Source organism: Corvus kubaryi, unplaced genomic scaffold (assembly GCF_017639235.1).
Source record: "Corvus kubaryi isolate FWS band 111438036 unplaced genomic scaffold, C.kubaryi_AGA036_p1.0 split3-73, whole genome shotgun sequence".
NCBI classification, from domain to species: domain Eukaryota; kingdom Metazoa; phylum Chordata; class Aves; order Passeriformes; family Corvidae; genus Corvus; species Corvus kubaryi.
Genome location: NW_024582091.1, coordinates 10965010 through 10988605, shown reverse-complemented (window position 1 = coordinate 10988605; position 23596 = coordinate 10965010).

Below are 23596 nucleotides of genomic sequence, written 5' to 3'. Positions count from 1 at the left end.
CTACGGTGTATGGTGCAACCCTTTATTACCCCCAAAGTAGGAAGATTTTATGACAATAAAAGCTCATGGGAACTGAAAGCAGCAGTTTGCTGGCTTTCTTGCTGCCAACTTGCAGAAATCCTTTTTCTTACAGATCTGTGACAGGTGTTGACAGCGTTTGCAGAGAGCAGCAAAAAGATCTCTAATCTAAATGTAAGCTCCAGCATAAATGCAGTCTGAGCCATCTTAGCGGTTTTGGTCTATGGTTAATCAAACAATTGTATTTGTTTTCTTCGGTAAAATTAGCAGTGCACTGGCTTGCAGAAGAAGAACTGGTTTGTTTGTATCTTCAGAATAAATCTGATGAGTAAGCTACTGGATCACAGCAGAAAACTGATTTATAAGGAACAGTCTTGACTGCTCAGCCCACTGAGTCAGTTACAGAGGTCCATACCCCAACTTTTCCTGTATTTCTTAGAGTTAAATCACACAAAACATAGTTTGTGAAAATTGCATCTGTATGTAACTAGATATGGTGTAACTCCTGGTGACTGAGAAATTACTCAGTGCCGTAACTAACTGTAAGAAACCAAGAGCTTACAGCTTTTATATTATCACTGAACAATTTTGAAAGCTTCCTTCTGCCGTAACCTTCAAAAGCATTATCAGCTTTTTTGGAGGACAGCAACTGATAATGCTTCCACATTTGAATCAAATATCAAAATAAACAATTCTTTCCATTATACAATATTAGATACAGAGAGGTTCTTCTCCTTCATTTACAGAAACTGTGCATGAATTTTGCTGAGAAATTCCAACAATAACTCCCCCAGAGGCAGCTAAGCCTCTCAACCTCAAGCTCAAAATACTAAATTTCTTGCGAACACAGTAGCCATCATTCCTCCGTAAAATTCCAGCTTCCTGCCTCTCACTTCCACAGCCCTATACATTATCAAGGCAGAGGTAAAAGTACCAGCACCATTCAATGGATCAGCAGGACTGAAAAAGCCAAGAGCCAGCACATGATTTGCATGTGCACCCATTACTGGTGCAAAAGGCAATAATCCTGTCTGAATTCCACAACCCTAATAATCTTGGTTTTTCTCCCTTGATAATTCACATTCATCCAACATCCTTCTCTGCAATTTAGCTCTTTATTTAGCTCACAAAGTAGGCATTATCCTAAGTAGTTAGAGTATTCATCTTTCGGTGTCAGCGCCAGTTACGCCGGCAACAAACCTTTGAAGGGAAACCTTGTTTTCATCTGGTAATTCAAAATAGGACTAAAGGGTCAACTGGAAAGCAAATGCAAAAAGGCAGCTCTTAAGCCTGAAAAATGTTCAACAAATGGCCTGTCTTCATTTGCAGAGTTCAAAAGTCTAAGAGAGAGAATTTTTTTTTTTTGTTAATTTACTATGTCACATGACTGGGGAAAAAACCCTAAAAAGTGGCACGCTAGCTGCTCCCTTAAAAAATAGATGCAACAGCGTTGCATTCAAGAAGCACTTGGGAGAAGCCTCAAGAATGTAGATGATAAAATCCCGACCAAAGTTAAATAAGAAGAAAACACACAGTCTAATTACAAGCACTAGAAACAATGACAAAAGTTTTAAGTCTACTCTGTCTGAGACACATCTGTGTACATACACACACACATGGTGTATCTCACACTTCCCCTGCAGTGAGACCTATGTGTGCCATATTTGCTGAGTTTAGACAAAGTAGTCCTGTGACCAAGCAGTATAAACACTGAATTAAAAATGGGTCCTATGGCAAAGGAAAAAGGCAAAACAACTCATGTAAGAGTTATCCAAGACTCTGCCTGCTGACTTGCAGAGCAGTGGCGCTTTCTGCAGAAACAACATGTGAGTCTCCATAAATACATGAAAGTGGAACAGATTTTGACTATCTTCTGCCAAGGTCGTGAATGAGACCTTTGCTTGATTTGGATCAGCTGAAGCAAAATCCCCAAGAATGAGGAAAAAAAACCCCACACTCCTCTGATGACAATGGATTTACTACAATTATGTTTTGTGCAAGGCAGAATGAGCTGATAGCAAGGCAGTGCAGTGGTATAATGAGCTCCACATGACAGCAGCACACAGCATGGGATTCATCTGACAAAAGATGGATACTGTCCACCATGTCACCATCCCACAAAAACCATGTAGAAAAGCTGATACTTTTAGACAGTTCATGTCACTAGAAACTAAAATTATAAATCAGGCCAGGTGAACTGCACCCAAATACCTATTTCCCCCCACTGGCTATTTAAGGGAGCACAGGATGACTGCCTTCCATGACATATCCATAGCACAGCACAGTCTCTAATGCCAGGGGACATAATGCCCACTCCAAAGCCAGAGTCAGCATGGGTTCACCTCAGGAAACAGAAATCCTGGTATTGCTTCTGAAATCCTCTTGAAATATAAACTCAAAGCTCAAATGGATATTATTCTTTTAACTGGCTTACAAGGATGATATAAATACATTCCTGACTGTATATATACAGGACATGGGAATTTCAAAACAAGCCACAACTCCAGAAATGCCATTTACATTCATTCTCATTCTGGATACATCAGATACTTCAGATAATTATGGCAAACAATTGAAGATAACTGCCACACCTGTAAATTTGTCTTGGCTTTGTTTTTTTGTTGAGAGAAGTTAGTTTGAAAGACTGGAGTTTCATATTAATAGTTATCAAAAGTACTTGGAAAAATACAACATAATTTAAAAATTGCTTTGTCTAGAGAAAATAGCTTTAGTCAGTGAGCAGCACTGCAATTACTGACCAAGCATGCATAGGTCAATATTGCTCAGCAGAAATACTAACTGCTATTTTTTATTCTAATTTGCATTTATAAAAATAGAATCAGGACTTGCAGTTATTTGTTTCACAAGTCTTGGAATAATGCACACACAATATTTACCATTTTGGCATAACCTTCTTCTACTGAAATTAATCAAGTGACGCTGATTTCAATGGAAAAAAAGGACCAGTTCATGTTTGCAATACCATCTACTGTGTATTACTGTTTCCACAAGCAAATAATGGAGGACATGTGATGCTTTTATTTCAACTGCTTGGATTTTTTCTCTCTGAAGTGCATTAGGATAAAATTAGTGAGCTATATTTCTACCCACTTGTGATTAGCAATAAATACTCGCTCTTGTAGCCTGGTGCACTTTTCCCCTGTGAAATCTAATCAACACCCACTTTTAAAAATTCAGATATGAAGATACATATTTCTTCTTGTGTAGAAAAAGAACAAGGTAAGATGATACAATACAATGTATGATAACAGCTATGGGTCTTTAGGGTGGGGAAAAAAATTACCAATGAAGGGATGTCTACTCAATCATGAAAAGAAAACATTTAATATTTCTCCTGGTTCAGGAATTAGGGAGGTAGAGGGAAAGTATGCCGTGGAAAATGCTTTGGTTCTACTGAGCACAAGCAGAAGGGATTCGGCTTCCAGTTTAGAAAGCCCTGAACTCTTTCTTACCTTGACGTAAGTCAAGGTGGTTACTAGGGAGATATCAAGGAGGATGTTGGCTCCTTCATTCTTCCTCTAAGAATCCAGTACTGGCTTATCCTGGAAAATTGTGAATTAGAGTAGCTAAGACCCTAGGCTGATTCCATAAGGCTAGCTCATGAAAATAATGACCAGTGGTTTTTTTACTTAATACTGTTAATTTCTATTTTCTACTGAGTCTGCTTCTAAAATACCATTCTTCTTAAGCATTTTTCCCAATCAGAAGAAAATTTGTGCTTCTGATTGACCTTCCAACTGATTTTTGGTGAATACCCATTTATTTTGTTCTTGACTGAAACTGATTTGTCTATGTGACAGACAAACATACGTAATAGATAAACATATTTCTGTAAATTTGATAAACATATTTCTGTAAATTTGATTGCGAGCCTGTGACAAGACCCCAAACTAACACTTACAGTGTTATATATTATATAAAACTATATCCCATAAACCTTAAGAAAATCCCAGGGTAGCTAGGACAGAACATCTGCTACAGGTGGTAAAAGCAGTGCTGCAAGGACCAACTTCTTTACACTACATCTCTGGTATTAATCCTGCACTCTGGTGCAGGATTATTAAAACCTGGCTGGGTGGAAATCAATTCAATATGTTTGTGTCTAGGAAGAGAAAGAAACTGGTTACAGAATACCTTAGAAACACACCAGAGATGCACGGAAGACATGTTTATGTATACAAGTTCTGGATTCTTAACATGAACAGGTAAGTCTAAGGCAAACTTTTGCCAGTGTGAACTGATGAATCAAAGGCATACTCAGTTTCCATTGGGGAGATGCTTCTTTTCCATGCAAACACTTCCTGCTTTGACCTGCTTCTTTGAAAGTTTGTTTTAGACTACTGAACAACTTCCTTCTTGTTGTTCCTTTAAACTCAAGCCTCTGTCAGTGTTACCCCTGCTAAGAAAGCAGTTTATTGGAAAATAGCCTAGACTGGATTCAGTGCAGTCTCCCTCTCTCATGATACTAACTCATACCGTGGGCACAAATCAACCTGTGAAAAAAAGAGGAAATATTTTGTTCTCTCTCTCTCTCCCTAGAGGTCTGAGCCAAATTGCACAGGAGGTGAAGAAAACACTTTTGTCTCCTTGTTGCTATTTACCTTTTATCAAAAGAGCCTCACTCTTAGTCAATGAAAAAAAGCTAGAAAGATCTGAGCTTATCCAAAAGCAAAATGGATTTTGTTTGTGATACTTTTGAAACAATTACTTTTCAGGAAAGCCAGTTATGGAAGAGTTCCAATATCCCATTAAATGCTCTTATTTTTAATCTAAATGTTTTCCTTACATATTACAAAGAAAGCTTAATGGTCATAAAACACTTGTGGATCAATTTAATAACTGAATTTACTAATTGAAAGTATTATTTTGAATGAATAAGATATTTATTTCATTTTATTAAAATACTTTCTTCAAAATTTGCTCTTTCATTTTGTTTCTTAATGAAAGATCTATTGTCTTAATTGTTACCTACTAAAACCTGTTGGTTTCCAATTAGCCACAACTTTTTGGCACTACTTGGTGCTAACTAGAAAGCTACAAAAATTATACATATTTACACACACACAGATACTACATATAAATGAAAACATATCTACAGAGCTTTATATCAGAAAACGCATTCATTTGCTGACATTTTGCATTTTAATTTATAAAACAGTGAAGCTAATGTGTGTCAAACTGCATTCAGATGAAAACTAGAATCACAAAATGTAGAAAATAATGTTCCAATAATAGTTATGTACATTTATCGGACTCCTGGATTCATACATACGCAGTCTCCTCCCTCCCCACAACTATCTCCAGTTTAGGAAAATTATTTAAAAATCAAAAATAAGTCATATTTTCAGCTAAATGAGCTAAAAGTCCTGGTGATCATATATATAAGGAATTTAAGATTGAGAGACTTGTTTTTATATGTAAAATTGGACAGAATGCAACTGTGTTTCAATTCTACATGAATCTCTGTAGTTCTTGAACTGAGCAAGCCAAAAATACTATTTCTTTACCCACAGAACACACTAGAGACTACTACAGAGAGGTTAAGCCAGAAGTTTTCACATTTGATTATACGTCAAACATTCTGGCTATAAAATTTGTAGCACTTAGAAATTTTTGAAATTAAAGAGTGTATAATGGTAAATATTGACTGATATGCCATAATTTTAAACAGGAAGTACTGCCTTGAAGAAAAAAAACTCCCTTACTTGAATAAAGTGGACAAAACTGACTCAAATGTTATACACCAGAACACATAAACATATTATATTCACCTTCTGAAAAAGATGGGGGTATGGTATGTGTGATATGAATCCTACCCCTTCCTAGATTTCCAGCACTGTACTGGTCAGAGCCAAGGAGCCATACAATTGTTTCTCTGTAGTCGCTGGTGTCAGGAATCACCTACTTTTTAGAACAGCCCTAAAATAAAAGTAGGCAAATTGGGTCACAACAGCCAAGCTCTGTGTGAGACAGCAGATTCTGTATTTGGTCCTGAGCCACACAAGACCTGGTCATTCTAAATTTGTCTCACTTAGCATTTCATCACCTTTTGTCCCCAGAAACAGAGCTGTTTCCTGGAAGAAGACCTCCCTGGTTTTCTGACCATCTTGTATTTCAGTCAGAGCCAAATACACATTCAGTATCAACCACAGAAAAAAAGAGTGATTCCTCATGGAACCAGGGTGATGTCAAAAAAGGTTATGAAAATAAGCACAACATTCTTCCAGTCTATGCATAAGGAACCCTACTATGTATAGAGAAAAATGTACTAAGCAGAAAATAATTCTAACTCAATTTTCCATGAAAATGCAAGCGACTTTTTTTCCTGAAGTTTGTTTAAATGCTAAAAAGTTCTAACTTCAGAATAAATCTAAGTTTACTGAAAAATGGGAAAAGCTGAAGACACTCTCTTGAAACAAACTGTCTTTTTGTTAGTGAGTATTTCCATTAATGTACTGGGTATTAATGTAGTGGGTATTTCCAGGTATTATGTTACGATGCTACTAGAAAAGGAGGATAAGCCTTAACCCCTTTTGCATGTATGATTCTGACTCTATCAGCTATTCCTGAAATAGAATTTGGGCAAACTATATTCCTCTTGTACTCCATCAAGTCCAGCTTTCTGTCTGACATTGCATTTTCTCCCACAGAATTTTGTTTTCCTAAGACCATTTTTGCACAAAAACACCTCACTTCTGCAGCCAAAGACTAACTTTTTAAAAAAAAAAAAATTATCAGAACTGTTAATAATATTCCACCAAATTTTTTGTCTAGATTGAGGAGTCCTCATTCCTGACACAATCTCAATTCAGTTGGAAATTAATCAAGGAGAAATAATCCTACAATGCTGTCAAACAATGATGGTTGAAGCACTCAGTTTCCAACATGATGCTTCATCTTCACATGGTCCAGTATGTAAAAGGAGTTAAATTTTAACCACGCGCAAGCACGATGAGAATTTGCATATGGCCACTTACATCTTCAAACCAGAGCACCAGCTCCCCACACTGACTGCAGATCTCAGAGGTCCTCCTTCTGTCTGCTTCAATGATGGCAAGAAAATATTCATCTTTTTTGCTCCACAGACTCCAACTGTAATCTCACAAAATGTCTTTTTTTTCCATAAACAAAGCCAAAAATAACTTCTTAGTCATTTGATTGTGAACAGAAAAGCCTTTTATCAAAGCACTGCACCACTGCTGACAGAAAAGGCAGTAATAATCACCCTCCCCAAATACATAACCTAGAAGGACATATGGTCCTTACCAGGACCATAAAAATCCAGCTAAGGGGAACTGCACTGCTTGCTCAATTCTCAACTGGTTTTATAAATCTGTAACAAGTCTGTTCTAATACAGCTATAACAATTGCATTTAGATAATCTGTCTAATTAGACATAACCAGGAATACCATATGGATACAGCACAAACCCTCCCACAACACATTATGCTAAGAAGCAAGGATTTGGGGGTTATGCTGATTATTTAATGCCTCTCAGAGGCAGGAAGCCACAGTGAACAGACATATCAAATGGCAAATAACCCCACAGCAGCCAAATGCTGGCAGTGGTAACCCCGCCAGCACCTGCAGAAAGGGCAACAAATCCCCAGCCTTCTGGGCTACCCTTCAGAACCAAACCACTTGTAAACATTTCAAACTACTTAACTGTGACAGTCATACCTACCTCAAATCTCACACTCATGAGAGTGTAACATCACTGGTTATGTGAGTCTGCTGCACACGCTCAAAGGAACTGCCTCAGCTATCGAAGACCTCATGTTCAGTAAGATTGATTTCAAATAAACAGCTCTCTGTGTTGCTGGGAAGTGGGGGGAACTGAAATACTATCATATTTTCTGTTATTACGGGCACATATCACATAGCACAGCAGGACCCAATTAGTGTTAGTATGACATTAATGATTATTAATGCCAATTTGTTTGGACAAAATTGGACCTCTTGCAAGGATCTGATCCATTCATTAATTCCCAGTTTTCAGGATACCTTCCAGAGGCAAAGCAAAGTGCTTTTGTCATTGCAAACATTAAAAAGGCACATATAATATATTTTGTTCTTGGATGCTGCAGTTAACTGAAATTATATGTCTCAAGCAATCAGACCACAAAACCAGGATGCTCACTATGAAAGCAGCCCAGAATAAGGGGTGCAAAAGCAGACAGTTCTCAATTCGAAATGATAAGCTGGAGCTGGTGAGGCATATTTCATACACAGCAACAGCTTCTGACTTCAGTCAGTGACTGTCTCTTGCAGGGTCAACTGGAAAAAGTATTTTTGGCTCTTTGGTCAAAGAGAGTTATTTCCAAGATGAACAAGATAAACGCTCCAACTGTTTGTGGACACATAGGAAGTAAAAATACCTGGGATAATAAAGGACTAGATTTTTAAAATGAGGAAAGATGGTAATAGTTTCCCACCTGTACAATAGCTCTGTACTAAGACCACTCATGGAAGATTATGGATGCTAAGCCTGAGCTTCACCAAAGTCAGAATCCCCTATCTGTCTGCAGAGGCAACAGTATCACAGAATCATAGAACAGTTTGGTTGGGAGAGACCTTTAAAGATCCCTGTAAGGGAAATCTTCAATTAGATCTGATTGCTCAGTGTCCCTCCAACCTGACCTTGAATCTTTCCAAGGATGGAGCATCTACCACTTCTCTGTGCAACCTGTTCCAGTGTTTCACCACTTGCATCAGAAAAGAATTATTCCTTATATCTAGTGTGAATCTACAATCTTTTAGTTTAAAACCATTACCTCTTGTCCTATCACAAAAGTCCCTACTAAAAATCATCTGGAGCAGCTCCATATTCCACAAAATGCTTAAAAATTACTGATAAACACAACAATAGATCTCCCCGAGAAACAGGACATGGCTGTTCCCACGAAATACAATAACAAGCATGAAATGCTAAGGTATGCTGAATAGATGGAGATCATCCCCCAAAATGCTTTGTAAATTTATAGCTTGAAGTTCACTCGAGGAAAATAAAAAGATGGAAGTGTGGCTAACCAAAGACACAACCACTTCTCCTTAGTAACTTCCTGAATCTAAAGCCAACCACACTGTATGATTAAACAGCTCACCTAGTCCAGTCAGTACAAGTCAATACTTATAATGCTGTGGTTAGGGAGCCCAAAAAAAGACTTATCAAACTTTGAACTTTTGGAAACATCACAGACAGTGTGTTTAATAAATATATACACACACAAGGAAGTATTATAGGTAAAACCTGAAAAAAATGTAAAAGCAAACTAATACATCAAAAGTATATAGAAAACATAGTTACTTCAGAGAATAAAAAAAAAAGAAAAGAAAAATCAACATTTAACCAGTGATAATTATAGTTTTTATCAAAGATAAAGTCCTTGCTGAAAATATGGGAAGAAATTCTGTTTGCAGTCATACCATTCTAAGCAGAGACACTGCTTTGAAAAGTAAAAGTTGAAGCATTAAGTTAGAGGTATAAAACTCACCACTTTTGGTATGTGACCATGTTGCATGTAGCCTGAGCATGTCCTCTAACTAGAATTTTTCTTTGCCTATGTGGTGGTAGTTCCTTAAAATAAGTAAAATAAAAGATTATCACCAATACACAAGTCTTTGTTACTGCACTGGCTATTCTGTGTGGGTTTTTTTCCCCCTCCTTTGAATAAAGGAGGGAGAAGAGAGGAAGAAAAAAGAAAAAAAAAACCCTATTCTTGCTGCTTGCTTGCAGAGAAATGTGTACTCCAGATTGGAGAGTGAACTCGGAGTTGTTTTGATTTTAATACTTAATTCATTAGTAATGGAAAAACTTCACATCATAGTAAAGGAATAATCTGGTGAATTTCTCAACTTGCAGGACATTGGTTTTGATAATTTGCCAAGCAGAGTGGAAGATTTATTATGCAGAGTATGCCAGAATGGCAAGGGGCTTCTCACGCTGTAGGGCCACAAAACAATCGTTTTATGGGACTGAATTTACTGGTTCTTATGCTTTATTGCCCTGTAGTGCCACACAAAAAACATTAAGTCTGCTGCAGGTCTGGTATTGCATCGCAACAGGCTGAGAAATCAGCTGGGATGTTTCACTTGGTTCTTTCAGGCCACCAAATCACCTTTCAGTTCAATACATGTCCAAACACTTTTGCCAACCAGATGGCCAGTCATTCAACACACACTTTTGCTATCGCTGTTTTGTTACTTTGTTATGAGGAAAAATAAAAATATTTCTCCTTGAAGGTAGATTAGTTTCACTGTCTTTGGATATAGTGCAGGTGATATACCTATGTCTACTTTTATACAAAGTTTATTTTTAAAATTCAGATATTTTCTGCAAAATATAGGCACGTCATAGAAGAAGACAGATGTCTTTATTTCAACTTCAAAGTTCACCTTGCAATTACAAACAGAACAAAACATATTCCTTTTTTAAAAATTTTTTTTAAGCACCAACTTTTATACATATGTAGTTGAGGTCTAATTTGTTGGTCAAAATATTTCTAGAGTGGAAGAAAAATTACAGTTCTAAAAATATCTAGTATACTATCTAATGTTATCAGGAAAACACACATTTTGTAGTTCGTCAGTGGGATACAGCACCATGAGTAAGAAGCAGCTCTGACACTGATGGAAAAAGATAAAATAACCAAAACTTGTTTCTTAAGCATAGTAATATACCTAGAATGACATATCTCTATTCTCATTTTTAGGTTAACAAGCGTATAGTTATTTTTCCTAGTTCTTATACAGTAGCCCCTGATGCCTTTTTTTTCAGTTAAGAAAAAAATGTACATGCTCAGATACAGCAAATAAACTTGAAGCCCAGACTGTTGTCATGGCTACTCTGAGACATCCTAGTATATAAAGTATCTTACAGGTGATTTTCATTTTTGTTTTAAAAATTATTCATTTGTTTACAAAGTTAAAATTCTTTACTACTGCACGCTTAGGCGCCAATACATCCATAATTTAGTGGCTACTGTTTTTCCAAGTAATTTAGTTTTAATGGCCTCCATGCAGTGGAAAATGTGGTATCATAAGGGTTTCCAGAGCAATTCCAAGCAAGAAACAGCAAAGCGTTTTGTCTTGATAAATTGGACAAACCAGCCATAGCATACCACCTTCCAAATATGTGGCTTCACAGATGAATTATACGTTCATTTTACTCGAATGCTTTAGCTAAAGGCTGGTTTATTTATTTATTCTGGACACATTTCCTTATGCTATTGCAGTTAAGCACTTGCCAGGAATTTTATTTTTAGACTGTGCACTTTGGTGGTAAAAACTGAGAAATAGCAATATTTCACACTGAAATCTTGATTTGTATTGTTTTAAAAAGATGTTTCTTTTCTGAAAACATCTACCCTTCAAATATATTTAAGAGTTTAAAGATCTGCAATTGAAGGATGGAATGCCCAGGTCATATTTCACATGTGCCTGTGAAAGAACTAGAATTTACATGTGTAAACTGGAGTCTATAAAAGATTTTCATAAAATTCTCAGCAGCAGGCAAAACTGTTTATTTAAAATAATGTTTATGTACTCCAGCTCAGCAACTGATGCAAAGCAACACAAATTTTTACAAACACAGTTAACCTCAAATTTTACAAGCATGCTTATGTTCTGTCAATCCAAGTATGTTACTGAAAATGTGAGCTGACTTCAACCATTGCCTTTCTTTGGGAGGCTTTGTTCAACATGTTCTTGGCTAATTTTAACACAGGATCTTAATTCTGGCATGATTAAAATTCATGGTGTGCATGTCTTAATAGGGGATCAAATGTTTTAGGGAACTATTCGTGTATAAAACTAGCCAGAAAGGTAGGCAATGATGTTACCGCCTGTTATACAGGAGTTTGATTTCTGTGTGAGCAGCAGCAACAACTGAGAGAAACCTTAACAGGTGCCTTTGGAGGAGGTAAGCTCTCTGAGTGTATCTCTGGGTACCAGTCTAACACAGCTGCTTTCTCTTGACAATGTGCAAGTTCACATATCCACAATGGGTCTGTTTAAATGTGCATTTAGAAAGTACCTTTCTGAAGATCAAGGGAAGGAAAAAAAGGAAACGAAAAGAAGGACTGAGGTGAAAGGTAAGGGAAAATGAGATTCAAGTCAGCAGGCAGATGGAAAGGAGGTAATTCAAATTAATTATTATCCATTAACTACCTGATATGCTGCAAACACAGTTGCAGTGACCCAAATTGCTCCCAACTCTGCAGTCTTATACTCACTGTCTTGGCAAGGATAAATGGCAAAATGAGGAAAAGGATCAAAGCAGGGACATATTAAAGAAAATAAGCAGGCTTCCATCTCCCTCAGCAACATAAGGATGAGGCCAAGTGCAATTCACCACACCTATATTTATTTTCTCCATGCAAGCAAGCAAGTTTGCAGGGAGAAAACCTGCATCCCCTTATCTAGAAGCAAATGACTTTCCTCACACCACCTGTGTAACCAAGCAGACACAGAGAATCACCTTAGGTAAAATTTAATATTCTTAGTAATGAAATTTAACATGTGCATTTGCCAGAACTCCATAAGCTTTCATGACATGAACTAGTGGATTCTCTTTAGCACTTACTGATACCTGCCTCTGGATTGGTCACCAAACCTGTATTTCCCCACAGTGCTGCAGATCCCTCTCCCAGCAAAAAAGGCAGCAAGGTGCCTTCTGCCAGCACTGAAATGTTTAATCCTCAGCCTCTGGTCAAGTTGTGTCAGGCCAGAAGTCACCTTCTGATTACTACTACCCTGCCATGGTGGCAAACAGAAGTCAATCAACTGAAGCAGGGTCAGTCAGAGTGGACAGAAACAGTCATGCAGGCCTGGGAGAATCCAGCTTTTGCTAGGGGGAAAAACCCTTACTCAGTCTGATTCCTGTAAATGCAGAGCAAAGCAACTTTATCTTAATGAGGGCACAGTCTAATTTAGGTGGGAACAACGCACACACAATGTATGCTCATTGTTTTTAAATTATTTAAGTCAGTCAATGATTGAATTTATTTTGTTAATAGTTTCTAGAGGGCCAGCATCATGCGTCACACCTACCCAGGCAGGGGCTCAAAATCCAGTTAAATAAATCAGCCTGGACCCTGAGACAGACTTGATATTTGAAGGAAATGCAACACCTCCTTCACCCTAAGAAACATGAAGGAAAAAGATGTCATGGCACAGGAAGTGCAGGAAAGGGAAAGGGAAAGAAATCAAGCCAACCTCATAACATCACTGCACTATTAATTAATTAAGAAACCAAGCCAAAGTAGACATGTGCAAATGCCTTTGGCATCACCTGTACCCTACCCAGACATGAAGATCTGTGGACAGATCACAGATCCCTTTATCACTGGTTATCTCATGATGGACCAAAAGAAAATTACCGTTATTAATTAGTTTTAATGGGAGAGCTCCAGGTGTGAACAACATTTCACAGCTATGTCCTAGCTGAGAAGCAAATACACAAAGGCAATCTGTGTATAAGCTCTATGCTATGAAAGAGCAGGAGGATCTTCGCAAAAGGGGTGAGGGAAGAGACACCTTGTTTGCACATCCCTTTTGGCTCCTTTCCCAAAGGCCAGACCCATCTACAACTGCAAACCTTTGCTCTAAAGCAACTCTGACAGCTTCTTTCCCAGTTTCTTACCTTATTTCTGGTAACTAAATGTAAACAAAATCATCTGCATTTCCTCTTTCTTTTTTTTTTTTTTTTTTTTTGTTTGGTTGTTTTTCTTTAAGTATGACAGAATGTTTTAAATCATGTTTTTCTAAATAATTCAGGTGAAAGGAAACACATGGCTAAAAAAAAAAATCTCAGCTAGTATGGCCCACAACTAAAAATATGACTGAAAACTCATTATTGAGACATGGATGAGGAACATCAGGCAAATCTGAGATCAGGGAATGACAGTGGCCCAAGCTATAATTAGAAAAGAGAAAGAGCATTCACTGTCCTTAAGTTTATGCTGTCTTACAACCAAGCCATATGTAAAAAACCACACATATGAATTAATCATTTCTGAACATAGAAACAGACAGTGAAATATTCAGGACTGTTCACACATTATCACAATTCACAGGCATCTCCAGTCCTGAAAACATTTGTCTCCCCCTACTCCATATATCTTTTCTAAAATGAGAGAATGGAAATAAACAACTCTAGAAGAAAGTGCATAAAATATAATGCGAGCATCTTTCTCATAGCTTTGCCACATGATATTTATGAGAAGCCTTTCCCTCCAAAAAATAAAATCTCAGCCCACTCAGCTTCTCCCAAATTTTTGCCGTTCACCACACAGAAAGCCCAAGCTTTCAATCCACTCCTCTGAAGCTTTCAATTCATTACCCACCTCTCAGCAGGATTTCCCAAGCGGCACTCCAATTGTAGGTGATCTCTGAGAGCATGACATCAAAGATTTATGCTTCCTTTGGCTATAGCATTTATTTCACTTTCAATATAACTTCACATTTAAGAACTCCAGACTGTTTACTGAATTATCAAATATTAATCTTCTTTCTAAAAATAATTCCTATAAAATCCTAGAAATTTGAAGCAAGGCAAATATATTTATCAGTAAAGATCACAAAGACAAGGAAAACACAGTTCTTCAAGCAAACTTGAGTAAGCTGAAAAACTCAAAGCTACAGACTGCAAACGATTAAAGCTCAGTCCTGCAAAGTCAGATTCACAGAAGCATCCTTACTCTCCCCCTTTCCTCTAATTTGAAAAAACTTATAATGTGAACTGAGAACTACAAGGTTTGAGTCATTAACATTAAAAAATCTTTTCTAAGGATGTATTTAATACAGATGGCACAACGAAAAAAAACAATATGAAGCTTAATTACTAAATTGAAACAACTTAGCACAAACTTTCATTCATGCCTTTTTTTGCTACTCCATCAAATGTCTTCCAACTCTGATAATTACACTATACTTTAGATAAAATTTCAGTCCCTGTTCTTAGGTGCAATTTTTTAAACCAGGTGTGGATTCATATTGAAGTAAAAACTTTTTCATGTGATTGAAGGATGTGATGCCCAACATTTGCTTTGCAAATAAAAATGTTAAACAACATCCTGAATTCTCACTGGTCCTCCCATGCTCCAGATGCAATCAATTAAAACATAAGAATACAGGTGGTTAAATCTCTCTCCAAGTTGCAGGTAGTAATGTGCTGACTTCAACTCATCAATCCAAAATGAAAATGCTAGACAAGTGCCACATATCCTTGTCTTCAGTATCAAGTTCGAATTTTTTTCTTTTTTTGAAATGTCATCCTCAAAATGCCTGAGGTCTCTACACATTTTCTGGCTACCTACCCCTCATTGCCTGTCATTTAGGGAGATGTAGTACAGAGAAACTGTGCTGTGAGTCCTGTTTCTACAGCCCTTGGAAGTTTTGCTTACAAACAAAGGCAAGTGCTGATTCTGCAGCTGTATAGCTGACTGAGAACCTAAATTTGTCAGCATTTCATTCTGGTTAACTTCTAAATAACAAAAAAGGGAAAACAGGAGTAGAGGAATGCAGAGTTTCATTAGGTCCTTATTCGACGTACATGCAACAAGTGCAGAAGAACAATTTCACAAAAAGACCAAAAGAACCCAAATACACACTCCAGCCATTTCTTCAGTTGTTTCAGGAGCTCTCCTGTGGGTGTCCATGAAGAACAGCTAGTTTGACAGAGGGAGCCATTGCATAGGACGGACCTGGCACCCTTCATTATGTGGGACATGAACTACAAGTTATCTGTCTTACTGAAGCATGAGGGGATAGCTTGCTATTGACACCAAGACTGCATTAATGCTGTGATGACTCAGGGACTGCTGCTTACAGGGGCTATTCTGAGGCTGCCTTCAAGTGCATTCAAGCAATGCAAAATCATGTATCCAGAGATCACATATCAGGACTACAAAATCCCCCTGGTTAGAAGGAAGAGATCTGTCTGTAGGACTGTTTCAACCAAATTTCAAACATGTCAGCAAGCAGAAACAAAGCAAGAAAATTCTGTTTAGAAGAAGTGAAAAGACAGATCTTTTAAAATATTATCCCTACATATTACTTCCATAGTTGTAAACGTTATATTTTATTCCTCCTTTAGAAGCTGTAAAATACTCTACTAAACAAATGTTCTAAGATTTCATAACATGTAATACCTTCTTTTTCTAATAACTCAGGAAAAAAGTCATTGTACACTTTGTTTCAGCAGAAGCAGAAGGTAAGGCATAGGAGAATCAGAACTATAACAGAAAAAACGCTATTAAAAATATCTGGGTTTTAGATAAAAAAGTCTATTACCTGAACAAATGAATCTTGCACAAAACACAGAAGAAACCTGAATTAAAATTTGCTTTAGCATGCAAAATTATAAGGTATATTTTTGTAAGTTCAGAGATATTTCTGTCCTTCTGAATTTTTCCCTCAATTTCTGAAATTATCTGCTAAACTAGGATACTCCTATGACCATCTGTGGTGAGAATCCATTCTACTTTCTCTTCTTGTCTGGTCACCAGTCTCATAAGAAGACACCTTCAGCATGGCAAGCTGGTAAAACAAACTAGGAATTTACATCCTTGCTTTGTTTTCCTAACCATCCAAAAGTTCTCACCACTTAAAAAGAGTTAATATTTCCTAAACGATAGCTTGTAGAACAGAGAACACACTTTTGTGTGGGTTTAGATACAATTAAAGAAAGCTTTCACAAAGGCTGCACTATGACAAATGCTACAAATCCACCCTGAAAATACAGAAAGAGCAGCTGACGCATGTGCCTGCACACCCCCACCCACAAACACAGAGCAAGACTTAAGGGATGACATAAACACGAAAAACAAAAGAAAATTAGACTGTCTGGATTCCTAGACTAGAGATTTATCCCAATTTTATTTCCATGCTGTACAACATACCAGACAGGAAATCTCCCCCACTAAGCAGCAAGGTAAATTGACAGAGCAGAATACAGAGACATGATACAGTTACTTAACAGTTTATCACCACAACATGCAGGTAATAGTCTTAATTTTATTAATTCATGTTGGTAGATTATAAAGTATATACAGCTTTTGAGCAGAGATTACCTCTAAAGCTCTCAATAAGCTCTCAATTTGAAAATGCCTAGCTTCATCCATACTCAAAACCATAATCTACTGATGTTTAAAATTCCAAATTATCAGATAGCAGTGGTACTTTCATACCCCTCACAGATTATCATGACACAACTCTTGGTTCAGCCTTTAATGGCAAAATCTTTCCAATATGGCTTGTTAAGGTAGAGCAGCATACACTTTAATGGTACAGCTCTAATCCAAGGGGAAAGAAGAGAAACTGCAAAGTGATTATGCTGAACATCTAACTTTTAAGGCTGACAACAAACATGTTAAAAAGGCACAGTAACAATGCAAAGGGAAAGCCCCACACAGCAGTACAGACTTCAAATATGCATCCACCACTCACCCCTACAACATTTGGAAGATTATCTATCTATCAAAGACAGAAAGTCTTTGCTGTGACTTGCACCTACTTAAATTCATTTGCTCTGGCTTACAATGATCCAGAACCAAGATGACTAGAAAGCCATTTTCCTATAGGAAAAAGCACTGGTGGCATTGGTGGTATTGGCTACTAGTGGACAGGTAATCTAGATTACCTAGAAGTGATTTAAAAAGCACATAATTTTCTTTAAAAAAAAGGATACCTGATAAAATCCTTGTTTTCAAAGGAATGCAGGGTTTGCTTCACACTCTACAAGAATTTCTTAAAAATGCAGGGAACATTCTACATCAATGGTTTCGAGAATCCTGACAAAATTTGAATTCATATTTTCTAATTGTTTAACATAATCTTTCATCACTGAAAGAATATCTTAATCTGGCTATGATAATTTCTTTGTGTAAACACAATCAAGCTGGGAAAAGTATAAAGATGAGGAAAACAATATTTTCTCACCATTACTTTGCTGGTATAGAAAAAAAAGGGCAAATAAAAATATCTATATCTATCTTTGGGTACATTTAGCCCCCTGTGTTTTATTACTGAAAGCTGTTTTCTAAAGCAAGATATTTTTCTAACCTTACAATCTGCATTCAGTATGACAAGTATTTATGTGATAGCTAACACTAAATTTTTAATTAATGTCAGTTTTTAAATTCTACTGTAATTTGAATGTGTTTTTTCATAGTCTTTAGCACCCCAGCACCCAAAAACCTTTCGGCATGGGGCAAATGACATGATTAAGACTTATATAATTCAGCCCTACTGTTTCTTCCCAGGACATGAAGTGTGTGTGCACTGTCATTTGTTTACTTTTATTATGTACAGCCTTTGTATGGAATGACATGTTTTTCCATAAGGTGAAAGCCAATGACTTGTACTCAGATGATGCAAACACATCAATTTGCTGGATGCTCCTCATAACTACATTGCAAATACTGGAAATTTCTGTTTTTATTTAGCATGGCCTCAACTCCTTTTTCCCGGTAAGATTTGTATGGTGGGATCTGCTAGGAAAAAAGGGAAATAAATAACCTTGTCTCAGATAGGAGAACTAAACTTGAGCTGAAAGCCAGCCGTTGGGTGTCACCTTGACAACTTGCTGACGAGGTATAGTGAGTGAGTGGGCTACGCAAGACCTAAAGGTTGAAGCCAGGAGTTTCAAGGGGCAGGAAGATGAAGCTTAGGACAGGCATACCTGGCACAGCTGGGCCAATGTGGCCAATGACTACTGTCTGCCTGGATGACACCTGCAGCTCCAAATATTTTTCTACACCCTAGCACTTCATATTTAATCAATGACAGCTTTCTTATATTGAAAAGTAATTGTTTCAGTAATATTGAAGGAACACAAAACACAAGAAGGTCTGTTTTTAAATCCTTTGCCAATCTGTGCCATTTGATGATTCAGAATAGAGTATCAAGTTGAAATTTAGCAGATACTAGACAAATTAGCAGGAGGTACTTCAAAGCCTGTGTTTTATCTTTTGTGATAGGGTTCACCATGTCTGAATGAATGTGCTGCCAGAGGTACAGGACTGGCAGATGCAGTCACAGTACCACTAAAATCCAACTTACATCAACAGTCACTGCTTCCAGTTGTTGATAAACACCACTACACTTAGCAAGCTGCAGAGAAGGGCTCATCCAACCCACAGCAAACGAGCTGAGGGGCTACAGTCAGCCGCCATAGTCTTTGACACTAACCGTCGCTTGCTTTCTTGGCGAGGGACCGGCTGACCTTTATGCTGTTCTCCAGCAACACATTCTGCACACTTTGTCTGCTCATCATCAAGGCAGTAGTTATGCTGACGTCTTTCCAAGGAGTATAAAGGGGCTGTGAATCATGTTGCAACTCATAGTAGGTACCCATTTTAATGCAAGGCTTTAAGCCCACTTTGTGCAAGGAGGAGCCCTCTGATCCAGACCTCCGACTGGGGCTCACATCAGCTTTTCTTCAGCAAGGGCTCCTCCACAGTGCTTGGAAAACTTGCTGCCAGTCATCGAAATGATGATAAATGTGGGGAATTCTCTGACTCCGGGATGACTACCTCCATGCCTACCTATGTTAAATGACCACCTCTAATTTTTTCTGTAGTATTTAGATATTCCTGCAGCAGATGCCTGGGATTCAATGGACACCCATAAAACCCATACAGCAGGTATCTTCTCAGCTATGTAAAGCTTATAAAGTCAGCATCACTGCGACATATGGCACAAAATGACATGCAAAAAACCCAAACGCTGCCTACTGATGCTAAGGTACCCTGGAAATAGGGTGGGTAGAAAAAGATGACAGTCATTAGGATGAGAAAGAGATGTCCCTGGTGAATACAAGAAAGAAAAAATAAAACCAAAACAGGGAGGCAGAACCAGCAGTAATTGAAGGAGAAGTAAAGGGATTGAGACATGCCTACAGAAAAAACGTGTTGAGTATTAAAAAACAAGGTTGCAAATATGAGTGAGTGTTGAAAAAATGGGCATAGTCACTGTGGTCCATGTTGAGAAAACATAAAATTCAACAGTGCCTTCTGGGCATGAAAGAGCTACAATGGGTTTGGTACAAGACTTAAACCAAATGCTTCAAAAGCGAAAACATGCCTAGAATATATAAAGATTTACACGATGAAACATTGTAGACCATACTCAAAAAGGTCTGAAATGTTACGGAGGTGAATTGACTTTACTGTCTTCAGTAAAATCAGCCACTTAGGAAAAGTAACAGGAAGAGATCCCACCAGCAAGCAAGGAAGGTGAGGTGCATTATGCTGCACCAGCCAGAACAAATCAGGACTTCTTGTTGATAAAGTAGTGAAATAAAACCAAGCCAAAGCACACCACACAATATTCTGCCTCCATATAGCTATTTGCTAGTTGTCAATTCACAAGTTTTTTTGAAGCTAACACGTCTACCAATAGCACACATGTGCTCTCTCAGATACCCACTGTTCTTATACTTGATCTTCAACTGCTGTAATTGGAACAAACATCATGTTTTTAATCAAACTGACCTTCTTTTCCTTACCATTTTTCCATATTAGGCATGCTTGGAGCTTTGAGCCAAATCTGCAATCTCAGTTCAAACCTTTACACGGTTTTAACCATTACCTAATAGAGACTCACAGTCCCCCTCAACTCCTAGGGTTCTGTTGATTATTCCGAAACAAATTCTTTGATCAAGTTTGCCAAAGGAAAAGAATAGCCAAGAAAAATAAAACTGAAATTCTTCATATATTCAACGTGAGCATATCTTGATTATTGAAAAATACACAGTGTCACAAAGCACCATTTTTTCTCTGACATCGCCTAACATCACATTTTGTTGATATACATATATATATAAAATACTACCTGGCTTTTTTTGAACCGATCTTTTTACATCGGAGCCCCATGCCCCAAAGATACGTAAATTATATCCAAGTACTATGCAACGATATGTGCATTTTCTTCTATTTACAATTTTAAAATCAAAATCTCCATAATCCACACTGATAAACTAGATTATCTAAACAGTGGTTCTGGTATACACTTTTCAGATATTAAAAACATAAGGGTTGCAAATATTTCAGCATACACAATTTAGTTAAAAAATTGAGTTCAGACATACACACTCCTAACGATTGATCTACCTTGAGATCCTTGAGTGCAAATGTATTCTTCTATGTCATTACTCTTGTACATTAAAATCTGGACATCACTTCTTCTCCAGAGTTCCACAGCAATTATCCTTTTAAAAATGAGTAATAATTGAAAGATTTTCACCTTAAGGAAGTTCATTTTTGGTCCTCACACTAGAGCTTGGATTCAGGTCCCTCAACACTCCACCCTGTTGAGAGACCCATGAACCTCAGCTCTACAGAAATGGGAATGACTTCTTTCATCTTTTACAGTGTACAAACTGTCATCTCTGGTCCTTGACTACTTCAGAGGTGTCTCACTGCTGTAGAGGTTCCAAGGGAACTAACAGAGAACACCACCAAATCCCTTCCTCAATAATCTGCATGTTGGTGCGACAAGCTTGTAAAAACCTACAAGAAAGGTCCTCCACACAGCATGCCTCAGTTATGCACAGAAATTCATACATTAATTATCCCTTTGCCTTTCATTGTCAGCATGCATTACAATTAAAAGAACTTGTTTCAAATTTGTCACCACTTCCGTCTCTACAACACAATCAGACTGGAGCATTTCTGTCCACATTGCCAACATAAGCAAACTGAACTTGCAAATAAAACTTATTCTAGCAAAATTAGGAATAAGATCATACTTTGGCATGTTAAAACAGTAATTCTCATCTCTGTCTGGTTTTTCAGCTCCCTTAAATCCCAGTTCTTTATTCCAGGAAGAAAAAATTCTCCATGAATTCTAAGAAACAATTGACAGCTGCTCCACAGTTCTTCGTACTTGTTTTCATCTTAAATTGTTTTAGAAGTCCACATTATTAAAAAAAAAAAAAAAAAACCTGAAAATTTCTAGAGATAGAAGCATATAAATAGTTAACTGCAACATAAATTATATTGGCATATGTTTACAGGATTTAAAATATTTTAAAGCAAATCAGCAAAATTCCAGGGTTTTTTTACTTTACAGATGTAGATAGAAATGAGTTACATTCATTTACAATATATCTTTTAATGATTTATCACATTTCATCCAGATAATCATTTTTATACCTTGCCTCTTGTACTTCATATCTTTAGGAAGAACCATTATTAGTCATATTTTTGCTGGCACCAAAACAGCTCTTACTCTCTAACTTGTGGAAAAGTGGCCTCATTCCCATTTCTAATTTCAGAGTGTAACTGATTATGACTGGGTTATGAACCCATATCCTACAGAGAGCCAATAAAAACATAAATAGGAAAAAAGTTTTTATAAAGAACTTTATAATAATATTTTTAATAGGATTCTGTTGGCATCTGAAATTTTGCTAGAATGTTTACAACTCTACAAATCTTAGAAACCTAAAAGGGACACAGGCTTTAACTTCTTGCACATTTACTGCTGATAAAAGATACATCCTTTACTTAAGTCTTCCAGAAACTGTTCTTTTCCTTCAAAGATCATCAGTATCTAGGAAAAAAAATCTTGATTAAATAATAAATGCTCTGTCAATTTATTTTCTTTGGTATGTTTAAAATGCTATGAACTAGCTTGTTAAAATGATAATTTTCTGTTATAAAATTGACAAGAATATGTAGAATAAAAAGGAATGCTAGGCATTTGTTCTTGGCTGTTTGTTTTTCTTCTTTATTTTAGACATGCAATGACAGCCTTTCTTTAGTAGGGGAAAAAATCCCCCAAATATAAAAACCAACCAAAACCAGTTCAAGCATCCTCTTTCCAAGAGTCTCCTTTCCATCCAAGCCTTGCCGTGACTTCTTCTTGAAAAAACGGCATTTCAGCTTTCACATAACTTTATTTTTTAACATATCTGCCTAGAGCTTTTAGCCATCCTGCCAAATAGTGACAAATGAAATGTTGTTCATGTTGGTGTTTTGGGTGTTTTTTTGATGGATACACAGCCAGAAACAGGTATGTTCTAATTCATTTGACGCAGACAAATTGGCAACACAGTCATGGGTGACATTCAAAAAGGAACCCTGAAAGGGGCAGTGCCTTAGTCTGTCATCGATTTCCACAGCACTTACCACATGTAGATGTAATGGCATTCAAAGGCACAGGGTGGAATGTAGCAAAACCATTGCTGCTTTTTGAATTTCAGGTATATGAATTATGCCAACCAAGTCTTGCATTTAAATTACCTCCCAAGTTTAGAATTGAATTAATTTATACATATACACGGTCTTTGCTCACATACACGTAATCTCTCCATTCCTGCTAATCAACTAGTCTGTGAACCTAACCTTGAGCATGTTGTTTCTAAGGCATTTGGTCATTCTGGATTATTGATGTGTGCCTCTTGTTTCATGCCAGTAATTTTAATCCCATTTATTACTTTTATATGTATTTCTGTAAAGCTCTCATTCCTTAACAAAGAGTTTAGTTTTGAATCCATTGGAGTTAAATTTGGGGGAGAAAGAAAAAAACGCAAGAGAGAAAGTATTTCTCA